Below are 10769 nucleotides of genomic sequence, written 5' to 3'. Positions count from 1 at the left end.
CATTCAGCACCCACCTGCTATCAAGGCAGCTGCCTATCATGTCATGCCCTACCTGCACAGGTGTGCTGGCTACTCAAATGATCCAATTAAGGAGGCCATTTAGTCAGCAGCAGCAGAAGTCCTGTGCCTGGACGCTCCAACAGGGGCCAGACACAAGCAGAAGCAGAAGCAGCAGAAGCAGCAGCAGCACCACCTTTTGTTTTTTGGCTGCAGCAGCAGCAAGGCCCACAGGGCTGGCTAGCTGGCTAGCCAGCAAGCAGGTAGCAATGAAAGTAGGAATCTTTCTTTTTAACCCTGTAAGGGGGTGGTGCACTGTACCCGAAGATACTGCCATATCGGGTCAATGCATAGGGCGACGGAAGCAAGCTTCGAAATCGGCCCCCGTTCTCAAAAATCCATTTAATATATGGTCCCCAGATAGGGGACGTATCAGATATTAAACTGATAAGAACAGATACTACACTTGATCTTAGCCAAAAGGCCGAGAAGCGATAACCGTGAAAGGGGCGGGCCCAACAAGGTCCCCTTCATGGGCACTATCACTGCTTGCTGTCAGGGAGGCTGCCAGACAATTTTCCATGCACACTCTGGGCTGGGGGGCAGTCAACCACCAGTACACACAGCAGAACCTAAACCCATACCATTATTGCTAAGCAGCAAGACAGGGGCCCATTGCACTCCCACGGGGCCTTTTTAAATGCAATCCATAACCCGGATTTGCCAGGAACCCTTCTTACTCCTCCTACTTGCATGTGACACTGGGCTTAGGATCTGCATAGGAAACACACACACAAGCACACACCTACCTTTGTTGCCTGCAGATGCCTCCTTGGCTGTCCCCAAACGGTATCAAACCAACACCCACGGGAAGCTGTAAGCATAGAGGACATGCCTGCACCCCATTGGACTTACCTGTGTGGGTTAAATCCGGGTTATTTGACAACCTATGGCGGTGATGGTTCTGCTCAGGCAGAGCAGTGCTGATGCTCCTCATAAAGCTGTCGCTGCTGTGAAGGTTCTAGGTGACATCACAAATCCCTTTGGTTACATACACAACAAAGCTGGGTTGTTGTTGTTTACACTCTGCAAGGCCTGTGGAAGTGAGTGACATCATAGCACTGTAGTTCTGAGGGTTCAAGATGGATGCAACAATCTCCTGTTGCTTCTATGAAGGCCGTAATAGACGACATCACCAAACAGCTCCATAGTCACATACACAGCAAAGGAGAGATGTTGTTTACACCTAGTGATGTCAGTGGTATTGAGTGACATCACAGCACAGTGCTAAGGCTCCTGGGCCTGGACACAGCAGCGGCTGCAATATCTCAACGGAGAATACGTTTATATCTATGTGTGTGTGTGCGCATATATATATATATATATATATATATATATATATATATATATATATTTCTCCGCCGAAATCACTTTTAAACCCATTTCCACCTTTTTTTCCCTTCTCTTCCTCTTACTTTTTTTTCACGTTTTTTTACGTTTTTCTCCTTTTCGCCTCTTTTCTGGGCGTATTATTCTTCTTTTTCTTCTTTTTTTTCGTCTAATGCATACCCCATCAGTGCAGCAATGCTTATTCAATACCGCCAGCAGATGGAGACACTGGGGGATAATTTTCTAAGGATTTATACTGATTTTTCCTGTCTGAATTTGTCGCACAGAAAGTTGCAGGCCAAATATGTGTGACATTTCTGCGACTTTAGCTTCTAGAGCATTTTTACAACATTATACATAGGTGCTGAATACATAAAAAGCGACTGTTCAGCGACAGACAAGTCGCATCGGCTGAAAGTAGGCCAGAATGTCAGTCCATGTTGGAGCAGGTTTAGATACAGTCTAAAGCATAGATCTCAAAGTCTGTGCACAGAATTTAGCAAGGGCCTCGCACCTTCTGATGCATCAGGTAGGTGCACAATAGCATAGCCTAACCCTCTGTACTTTGGTCTATATTGATGCGGGACATAGACAGCCAGCTGATGACCAATCCATTAGTGCAATGGATGGCTGGAAGCATTTGTCTTTGCCTTTGCAATACCACAGAAGCAATGCATGGTCAATGTACAGCAATGACACACCTGTGTGAACAGCCAGGAGACCCCCCCCCCCCCCATGTTATGTTACATAGTTACATAGTTAGTACGGTCGAAAAAAGACATATGTCCATCACGTTCAACCAGGGAATTAAGGGGTAGGGGTGTGGCGCGATATTGGGGAAGGGATGAGATTTTATATTTCTTCATAAGCATTAATCTTATTTTGTCAATTAGGAACATTCAGCACCCACCCGCTATCAAGGCAGCTGCCTATCATGTCATGCCCTACCTGCACAGGTGTGCTGGCTACTCAAATGATCCAATTAAGGAGGCCATTTAGTCAGCAGCAGCAGAAGTCCTGTGCCTGGACGCTCCAACAGGGGCCAGACACAAGCAGAAGCAGAAGCAGCAGAAGCAGCAGCAGCACCACCTTTTGTTTTTTGGCTGCAGCAGCAGCAAGGCCCACAGGGCTGGCTAGCTGGCTAGCCAGCAAGCAGGTAGCAATGAAAGTAGGAATCTTTCTTTTTAACCCTGTAAGGGGGTGGTGCACTGTACCCGAAGATACTGCCATATCGGGTCAATGCATAGGGCGACGGAAGCAAGCTTCGAAATCGGCCCCCGTTCTCAAAAATCCATTTAATATATGGTCCCCAGATAGGGGACGTATCAGATATTAAACTGATAAGAACAGATACTACACTTGATCTTAGCCAAAAGGCCGAGAAGCGATAACCGTGAAAGGGGCGGGCCCAACAAGGTCCCCTTCATGGGCACTATCACTGCTTGCTGTCAGGGAGGCTGCCAGACAATTTTCCATGCACACTCTGGGCTGGGGGGCAGTCAACCACCAGTACACACAGCAGAACCTAAACCCATACCATTATTGCTAAGCAGCAAGACAGGGGCCCATTGCACTCCCACGGGGCCTTTTTAAATGCAATCCATAACCCGGATTTGCCAGGAACCCTTCTTACTCCTCCTACTTGCATGTGACACTGGGCTTAGGATCTGCATAGGAAACACACACACAAGCACACACCTACCTTTGTTGCCTGCAGATGCCTCCTTGGCTGTCCCCAAACGGTATCAAACCAACACCCACGGGAAGCTGTAAGCATAGAGGACATGCCTGCACCCCATTGGACTTACCTGTGTGGGTTAAATCCGGGTTATTTGACAACCTATGGCGGTGATGGTTCTGCTCAGGCAGAGCAGTGCTGATGCTCCTCATAAAGCTGTCGCTGCTGTGAAGGTTCTAGGTGACATCACAAATCCCTTTGGTTACATACACAACAAAGCTGGGTTGTTGTTGTTTACACTCTGCAAGGCCTGTGGAAGTGAGTGACATCATAGCACTGTAGTTCTGAGGGTTCAAGATGGATGCAACAATCTCCTGTTGCTTCTATGAAGGCCGTAATAGACGACATCACCAAACAGCTCCATAGTCACATACACAGCAAAGGAGAGATGTTGTTTACACCTAGTGATGTCAGTGGTATTGAGTGACATCACAGCACAGTGCTAAGGCTCCTGGGCCTGGACACAGCAGCGGCTGCAATATCTCAACGGAGAATACGTTTATATCTATGTGTGTGTGTGCGCATATATATATATATATATATATATATATATATATATATATATATATTTCTCCGCCGAAATCACTTTTAAACCCATTTCCACCTTTTTTTCCCTTCTCTTCCTCTTACTTTTTTTTCACGTTTTTTTACGTTTTTCTCCTTTTCGCCTCTTTTCTGGGCGTATTATTCTTCTTTTTCTTCTTTTTTTTCGTCTAATGCATACCCCATCAGTGCAGCAATGCTTATTCAATACCGCCAGCAGATGGAGACACTGGGGGATAATTTTCTAAGGATTTATACTGATTTTTCCTGTCTGAATTTGTCGCACAGAAAGTTGCAGGCCAAATATGTGTGGTGACATTTCTGCGACTTTAGCTTCTAGAGCATTTTTACAACATTATACATAGGTGCTGAATACATAAAAAGCGACTGTTCAGCGACAGACAAGTCGCATCGGCTGAAAGTAGGCCAGAATGTCAGTCCATGTTGGAGCAGGTTTAGATACAGTCTAAAGCATAGATCTCAAAGTCTGTGCACAGAATTTAGCAAGGGCCTCGCACCTTCTGATGCATCAGGTAGGTGCACAATAGCATAGCCTAACCCTCTGTACTTTGGTCTATATTGATGCGGGACATAGACAGCCAGCTGATGACCAATCCATTAGTGCAATGGATGGCTGGAAGCATTTGTCTTTGCCTTTGCAATACCACAGAAGCAATGCATGGTCAATGTACAGCAATGACACACCTGTGTGAACAGCCAGGAGACCCCCCCCCCCCATGTTATGTTACATAGTTACATAGTTAGTACGGTCGAAAAAAGACATATGTCCATCACGTTCAACCAGGGAATTAAGGGGTAGGGGTGTGGCGCGATATTGGGGAAGGGATGAGATTTTATATTTCTTCATAAGCATTAATCTTATTTTGTCAATTAGGAACATTCAGCACCCACCCGCTATCAAGGCAGCTGCCTATCATGTCATGCCCTACCTGCACAGGTGTGCTGGCTACTCAAATGATCCAATTAAGGAGGCCATTTAGTCAGCAGCAGCAGAAGTCCTGTGCCTGGACGCTCCAACAGGGGCCAGACACAAGCAGAAGCAGAAGCAGCAGAAGCAGCAGCAGCACCACCTTTTGTTTTTTGGCTGCAGCAGCAGCAAGGCCCACAGGGCTGGCTAGCTGGCTAGCCAGCAAGCAGGTAGCAATGAAAGTAGGAATCTTTCTTTTTAACCCTGTAAGGGGGTGGTGCACTGTACCCGAAGATACTGCCATATCGGGTCAATGCATAGGGCGACGGAAGCAAGCTTCGAAATCGGCCCCCGTTCTCAAAAATCCATTTAATATATGGTCCCCAGATAGGGGACGTATCAGATATTAAACTGATAAGAACAGATACTACACTTGATCTTAGCCAAAAGGCCGAGAAGCGATAACCGTGAAAGGGGCGGGCCCAACAAGGTCCCCTTCATGGGCACTATCACTGCTTGCTGTCAGGGAGGCTGCCAGACAATTTTCCATGCACACTCTGGGCTGGGGGGCAGTCAACCACCAGTACACACAGCAGAACCTAAACCCATACCATTATTGCTAAGCAGCAAGACAGGGGCCCATTGCACTCCCACGGGGCCTTTTTAAATGCAATCCATAACCCGGATTTGCCAGGAACCCTTCTTACTCCTCCTACTTGCATGTGACACTGGGCTTAGGATCTGCATAGGAAACACACACACAAGCACACACCTACCTTTGTTGCCTGCAGATGCCTCCTTGGCTGTCCCCAAACGGTATCAAACCAACACCCACGGGAAGCTGTAAGCATAGAGGACATGCCTGCACCCCATTGGACTTACCTGTGTGGGTTAAATCCGGGTTATTTGACAACCTATGGCGGTGATGGTTCTGCTCAGGCAGAGCAGTGCTGATGCTCCTCATAAAGCTGTCGCTGCTGTGAAGGTTCTAGGTGACATCACAAATCCCTTTGGTTACATACACAACAAAGCTGGGTTGTTGTTGTTTACACTCTGCAAGGCCTGTGGAAGTGAGTGACATCATAGCACTGTAGTTCTGAGGGTTCAAGATGGATGCAACAATCTCCTGTTGCTTCTATGAAGGCCGTAATAGACGACATCACCAAACAGCTCCATAGTCACATACACAGCAAAGGAGAGATGTTGTTTACACCTAGTGATGTCAGTGGTATTGAGTGACATCACAGCACAGTGCTAAGGCTCCTGGGCCTGGACACAGCAGCGGCTGCAATATCTCAACGGAGAATACGTTTATATCTATGTGTGTGTGTGCGCATATATATATATATATATATATATATATATATATATATATATATATTTCTCCGCCGAAATCACTTTTAAACCCATTTCCACCTTTTTTTCCCTTCTCTTCCTCTTACTTTTTTTTCACGTTTTTTTACGTTTTTCTCCTTTTCGCCTCTTTTCTGGGCGTATTATTCTTCTTTTTCTTCTTTTTTTTCGTCTAATGCATACCCCATCAGTGCAGCAATGCTTATTCAATACCGCCAGCAGATGGAGACACTGGGGGATAATTTTCTAAGGATTTATACTGATTTTTCCTGTCTGAATTTGTCGCACAGAAAGTTGCAGGCCAAATATGTGTGACATTTCTGCGACTTTAGCTTCTAGAGCATTTTTACAACATTATACATAGGTGCTGAATACATAAAAAGCGACTGTTCAGCGACAGACAAGTCGCATCGGCTGAAAGTAGGCCAGAATGTCAGTCCATGTTGGAGCAGGTTTAGATACAGTCTAAAGCATAGATCTCAAAGTCTGTGCACAGAATTTAGCAAGGGCCTCGCACCTTCTGATGCATCAGGTAGGTGCACAATAGCATAGCCTAACCCTCTGTACTTTGGTCTATATTGATGCGGGACATAGACAGCCAGCTGATGACCAATCCATTAGTGCAATGGATGGCTGGAAGCATTTGTCTTTGCCTTTGCAATACCACAGAAGCAATGCATGGTCAATGTACAGCAATGACACACCTGTGTGAACAGCCAGGAGACCCCCCCCCCCCCATGTTATGTTACATAGTTACATAGTTAGTACGGTCGAAAAAAGACATATGTCCATCACGTTCAACCAGGGAATTAAGGGGTAGGGGTGTGGCGCGATATTGGGGAAGGGATGAGATTTTATATTTCTTCATAAGCATTAATCTTATTTTGTCAATTAGGAACATTCAGCACCCACCCGCTATCAAGGCAGCTGCCTATCATGTCATGCCCTACCTGCACAGGTGTGCTGGCTACTCAAATGATCCAATTAAGGAGGCCATTTAGTCAGCAGCAGCAGAAGTCCTGTGCCTGGACGCTCCAACAGGGGCCAGACACAAGCAGAAGCAGAAGCAGCAGAAGCAGCAGCAGCACCACCTTTTGTTTTTTGGCTGCAGCAGCAGCAAGGCCCACAGGGCTGGCTAGCTGGCTAGCCAGCAAGCAGGTAGCAATGAAAGTAGGAATCTTTCTTTTTAACCCTGTAAGGGGGTGGTGCACTGTACCCGAAGATACTGCCATATCGGGTCAATGCATAGGGCGACGGAAGCAAGCTTCGAAATCGGCCCCCGTTCTCAAAAATCCATTTAATATATGGTCCCCAGATAGGGGACGTATCAGATATTAAACTGATAAGAACAGATACTACACTTGATCTTAGCCAAAAGGCCGAGAAGCGATAACCGTGAAAGGGGCGGGCCCAACAAGGTCCCCTTCATGGGCACTATCACTGCTTGCTGTCAGGGAGGCTGCCAGACAATTTTCCATGCACACTCTGGGCTGGGGGGCAGTCAACCACCAGTACACACAGCAGAACCTAAACCCATACCATTATTGCTAAGCAGCAAGACAGGGGCCCATTGCACTCCCACGGGGCCTTTTTAAATGCAATCCATAACCCGGATTTGCCAGGAACCCTTCTTACTCCTCCTACTTGCATGTGACACTGGGCTTAGGATCTGCATAGGAAACACACACACAAGCACACACCTACCTTTGTTGCCTGCAGATGCCTCCTTGGCTGTCCCCAAACGGTATCAAACCAACACCCACGGGAAGCTGTAAGCATAGAGGACATGCCTGCACCCCATTGGACTTACCTGTGTGGGTTAAATCCGGGTTATTTGACAACCTATGGCGGTGATGGTTCTGCTCAGGCAGAGCAGTGCTGATGCTCCTCATAAAGCTGTCGCTGCTGTGAAGGTTCTAGGTGACATCACAAATCCCTTTGGTTACATACACAACAAAGCTGGGTTGTTGTTGTTTACACTCTGCAAGGCCTGTGGAAGTGAGTGACATCATAGCACTGTAGTTCTGAGGGTTCAAGATGGATGCAACAATCTCCTGTTGCTTCTATGAAGGCCGTAATAGACGACATCACCAAACAGCTCCATAGTCACATACACAGCAAAGGAGAGATGTTGTTTACACCTAGTGATGTCAGTGGTATTGAGTGACATCACAGCACAGTGCTAAGGCTCCTGGGCCTGGACACAGCAGCGGCTGCAATATCTCAACGGAGAATACGTTTATATCTATGTGTGTGTGTGCGCATATATATATATATATATATATATATATATATATATATATATATTTCTCCGCCGAAATCACTTTTAAACCCATTTCCACCTTTTTTTCCCTTCTCTTCCTCTTACTTTTTTTTCACGTTTTTTTACGTTTTTCTCCTTTTCGCCTCTTTTCTGGGCGTATTATTCTTCTTTTTCTTCTTTTTTTTCGTCTAATGCATACCCCATCAGTGCAGCAATGCTTATTCAATACCGCCAGCAGATGGAGACACTGGGGGATAATTTTCTAAGGATTTATACTGATTTTTCCTGTCTGAATTTGTCGCACAGAAAGTTGCAGGCCAAATATGTGTGACATTTCTGCGACTTTAGCTTCTAGAGCATTTTTACAACATTATACATAGGTGCTGAATACATAAAAAGCGACTGTTCAGCGACAGACAAGTCGCATCGGCTGAAAGTAGGCCAGAATGTCAGTCCATGTTGGAGCAGGTTTAGATACAGTCTAAAGCATAGATCTCAAAGTCTGTGCACAGAATTTAGCAAGGGCCTCGCACCTTCTGATGCATCAGGTAGGTGCACAATAGCATAGCCTAACCCTCTGTACTTTGGTCTATATTGATGCGGGACATAGACAGCCAGCTGATGACCAATCCATTAGTGCAATGGATGGCTGGAAGCATTTGTCTTTGCCTTTGCAATACCACAGAAGCAATGCATGGTCAATGTACAGCAATGACACACCTGTGTGAACAGCCAGGAGACCCCCCCCCCCCATGTTATGTTACATAGTTACATAGTTAGTACGGTCGAAAAAAGACATATGTCCATCACGTTCAACCAGGGAATTAAGGGGTAGGGGTGTGGCGCGATATTGGGGAAGGGATGAGATTTTATATTTCTTCATAAGCATTAATCTTATTTTGTCAATTAGGAACATTCAGCACCCACCCGCTATCAAGGCAGCTGCCTATCATGTCATGCCCTACCTGCACAGGTGTGCTGGCTACTCAAATGATCCAATTAAGGAGGCCATTTAGTCAGCAGCAGCAGAAGTCCTGTGCCTGGACGCTCCAACAGGGGCCAGACACAAGCAGAAGCAGAAGCAGCAGAAGCAGCAGCAGCACCACCTTTTGTTTTTTGGCTGCAGCAGCAGCAAGGCCCACAGGGCTGGCTAGCTGGCCAGCCAGCAAGCAGGTAGCAATGAAAGTAGGAATCTTTCTTTTTAACCCTGTAAGGGGGTGGTGCACTGTACCCGAAGATACTGCCATATCGGGTCAATGCATAGGGCGACGGAAGCAAGCTTCGAAATCGGCCCCCGTTCTCAAAAATCCATTTAATATATGGTCCCCAGATAGGGGACGTATCAGATATTAAACTGATAAGAACAGATACTACACTTGATCTTAGCCAAAAGGCCGAGAAGCGATAACCGTGAAAGGGGCGGGCCCAACAAGGTCCCCTTCATGGGCACTATCACTGCTTGCTGTCAGGGAGGCTGCCAGACAATTTTCCATGCACACTCTGGGCTGGGGGGCAGTCAACCACCAGTACACACAGCAGAACCTAAACCCATACCATTATTGCTAAGCAGCAAGACAGGGGCCCATTGCACTCCCACGGGGCCTTTTTAAATGCAATCCATAACCCGGATTTGCCAGGAACCCTTCTTACTCCTCCTACTTGCATGTGACACTGGGCTTAGGATCTGCATAGGAAACACACACACAAGCACACACCTACCTTTGTTGCCTGCAGATGCCTCCTTGGCTGTCCCCAAACGGTATCAAACCAACACCCACGGGAAGCTGTAAGCATAGAGGACATGCCTGCACCCCATTGGACTTACCTGTGTGGGTTAAATCCGGGTTATTTGACAACCTATGGCGGTGATGGTTCTGCTCAGGCAGAGCAGTGCTGATGCTCCTCATAAAGCTGTCGCTGCTGTGAAGGTTCTAGGTGACATCACAAATCCCTTTGGTTACATACACAACAAAGCTGGGTTGTTGTTGTTTACACTCTGCAAGGCCTGTGGAAGTGAGTGACATCATAGCACTGTAGTTCTGAGGGTTCAAGATGGATGCAACAATCTCCTGTTGCTTCTATGAAGGCCGTAATAGACGACATCACCAAACAGCTCCATAGTCACATACACAGCAAAGGAGAGATGTTGTTTACACCTAGTGATGTCAGTGGTATTGAGTGACATCACAGCACAGTGCTAAGGCTCCTGGGCCTGGACACAGCAGCGGCTGCAATATCTCAACGGAGAATACGTTTATATCTATGTGTGTGTGTGCGCATATATATATATATATATATATATATATATATATATATATATTTCTCCGCCGAAATCACTTTTAAACCCATTTCCACCTTTTTTTCCCTTCTCTTCCTCTTACTTTTTTTTCACGTTTTTTTACGTTTTTCTCCTTTTCGCCTCTTTTCTGGGCGTATTATTCTTCTTTTTCTTCTTTTTTTTCGTCTAATGCATACCCCATCAGTGCAGCAATGCTTATTCAATACCGCCAGCAGATGGAGACACTGGGGGATAATTTTCTAAGGATTTATACTGATTT

General features: G+C 46.3%; 5 non-coding genes across 5 annotated transcripts; all 5 read right to left on the bottom strand.

Annotated features, from left to right (window-relative positions):
- Nucleotides 1–302: 302 nt before the first annotated feature.
- LOC130306184 (U2 spliceosomal RNA) lies at nt 303–493 on the bottom strand. The gene has a single exon (XR_008855573.1). It is a non-coding gene; the product is annotated as a U2 spliceosomal RNA (small nuclear RNA).
- A 2091-nt stretch (nt 494–2584) lies between these two features.
- Nucleotides 2585–2775, bottom strand: LOC130306183 (U2 spliceosomal RNA). Its single transcript, XR_008855572.1, has one exon. It is a non-coding gene; the product is annotated as a U2 spliceosomal RNA (small nuclear RNA).
- Nucleotides 2776–4867: 2092 nt separating this feature from the next.
- Nucleotides 4868–5058, bottom strand: LOC130306182 (U2 spliceosomal RNA). Its single transcript, XR_008855571.1, has one exon. It is a non-coding gene; the product is annotated as a U2 spliceosomal RNA (small nuclear RNA).
- A 2090-nt stretch (nt 5059–7148) lies between these two features.
- Nucleotides 7149–7339, bottom strand: LOC130306181 (U2 spliceosomal RNA). The gene has a single exon (XR_008855570.1). It is a non-coding gene; the product is annotated as a U2 spliceosomal RNA (small nuclear RNA).
- A 2087-nt stretch (nt 7340–9426) lies between these two features.
- LOC130306180 (U2 spliceosomal RNA) lies at nt 9427–9617 on the bottom strand. The gene has a single exon (XR_008855569.1). It is a non-coding gene; the product is annotated as a U2 spliceosomal RNA (small nuclear RNA).
- Between the last annotated feature and the right edge of the window lie 1152 nt (nt 9618–10769).

Source organism: Hyla sarda, unplaced genomic scaffold, assembly GCF_029499605.1.
Source record: "Hyla sarda isolate aHylSar1 unplaced genomic scaffold, aHylSar1.hap1 scaffold_1358, whole genome shotgun sequence".
Lineage (NCBI taxonomy): Eukaryota > Metazoa > Chordata > Amphibia > Anura > Hylidae > Hyla > Hyla sarda.
This window is presented reverse-complemented; position numbering and strand designations above follow the sequence as displayed.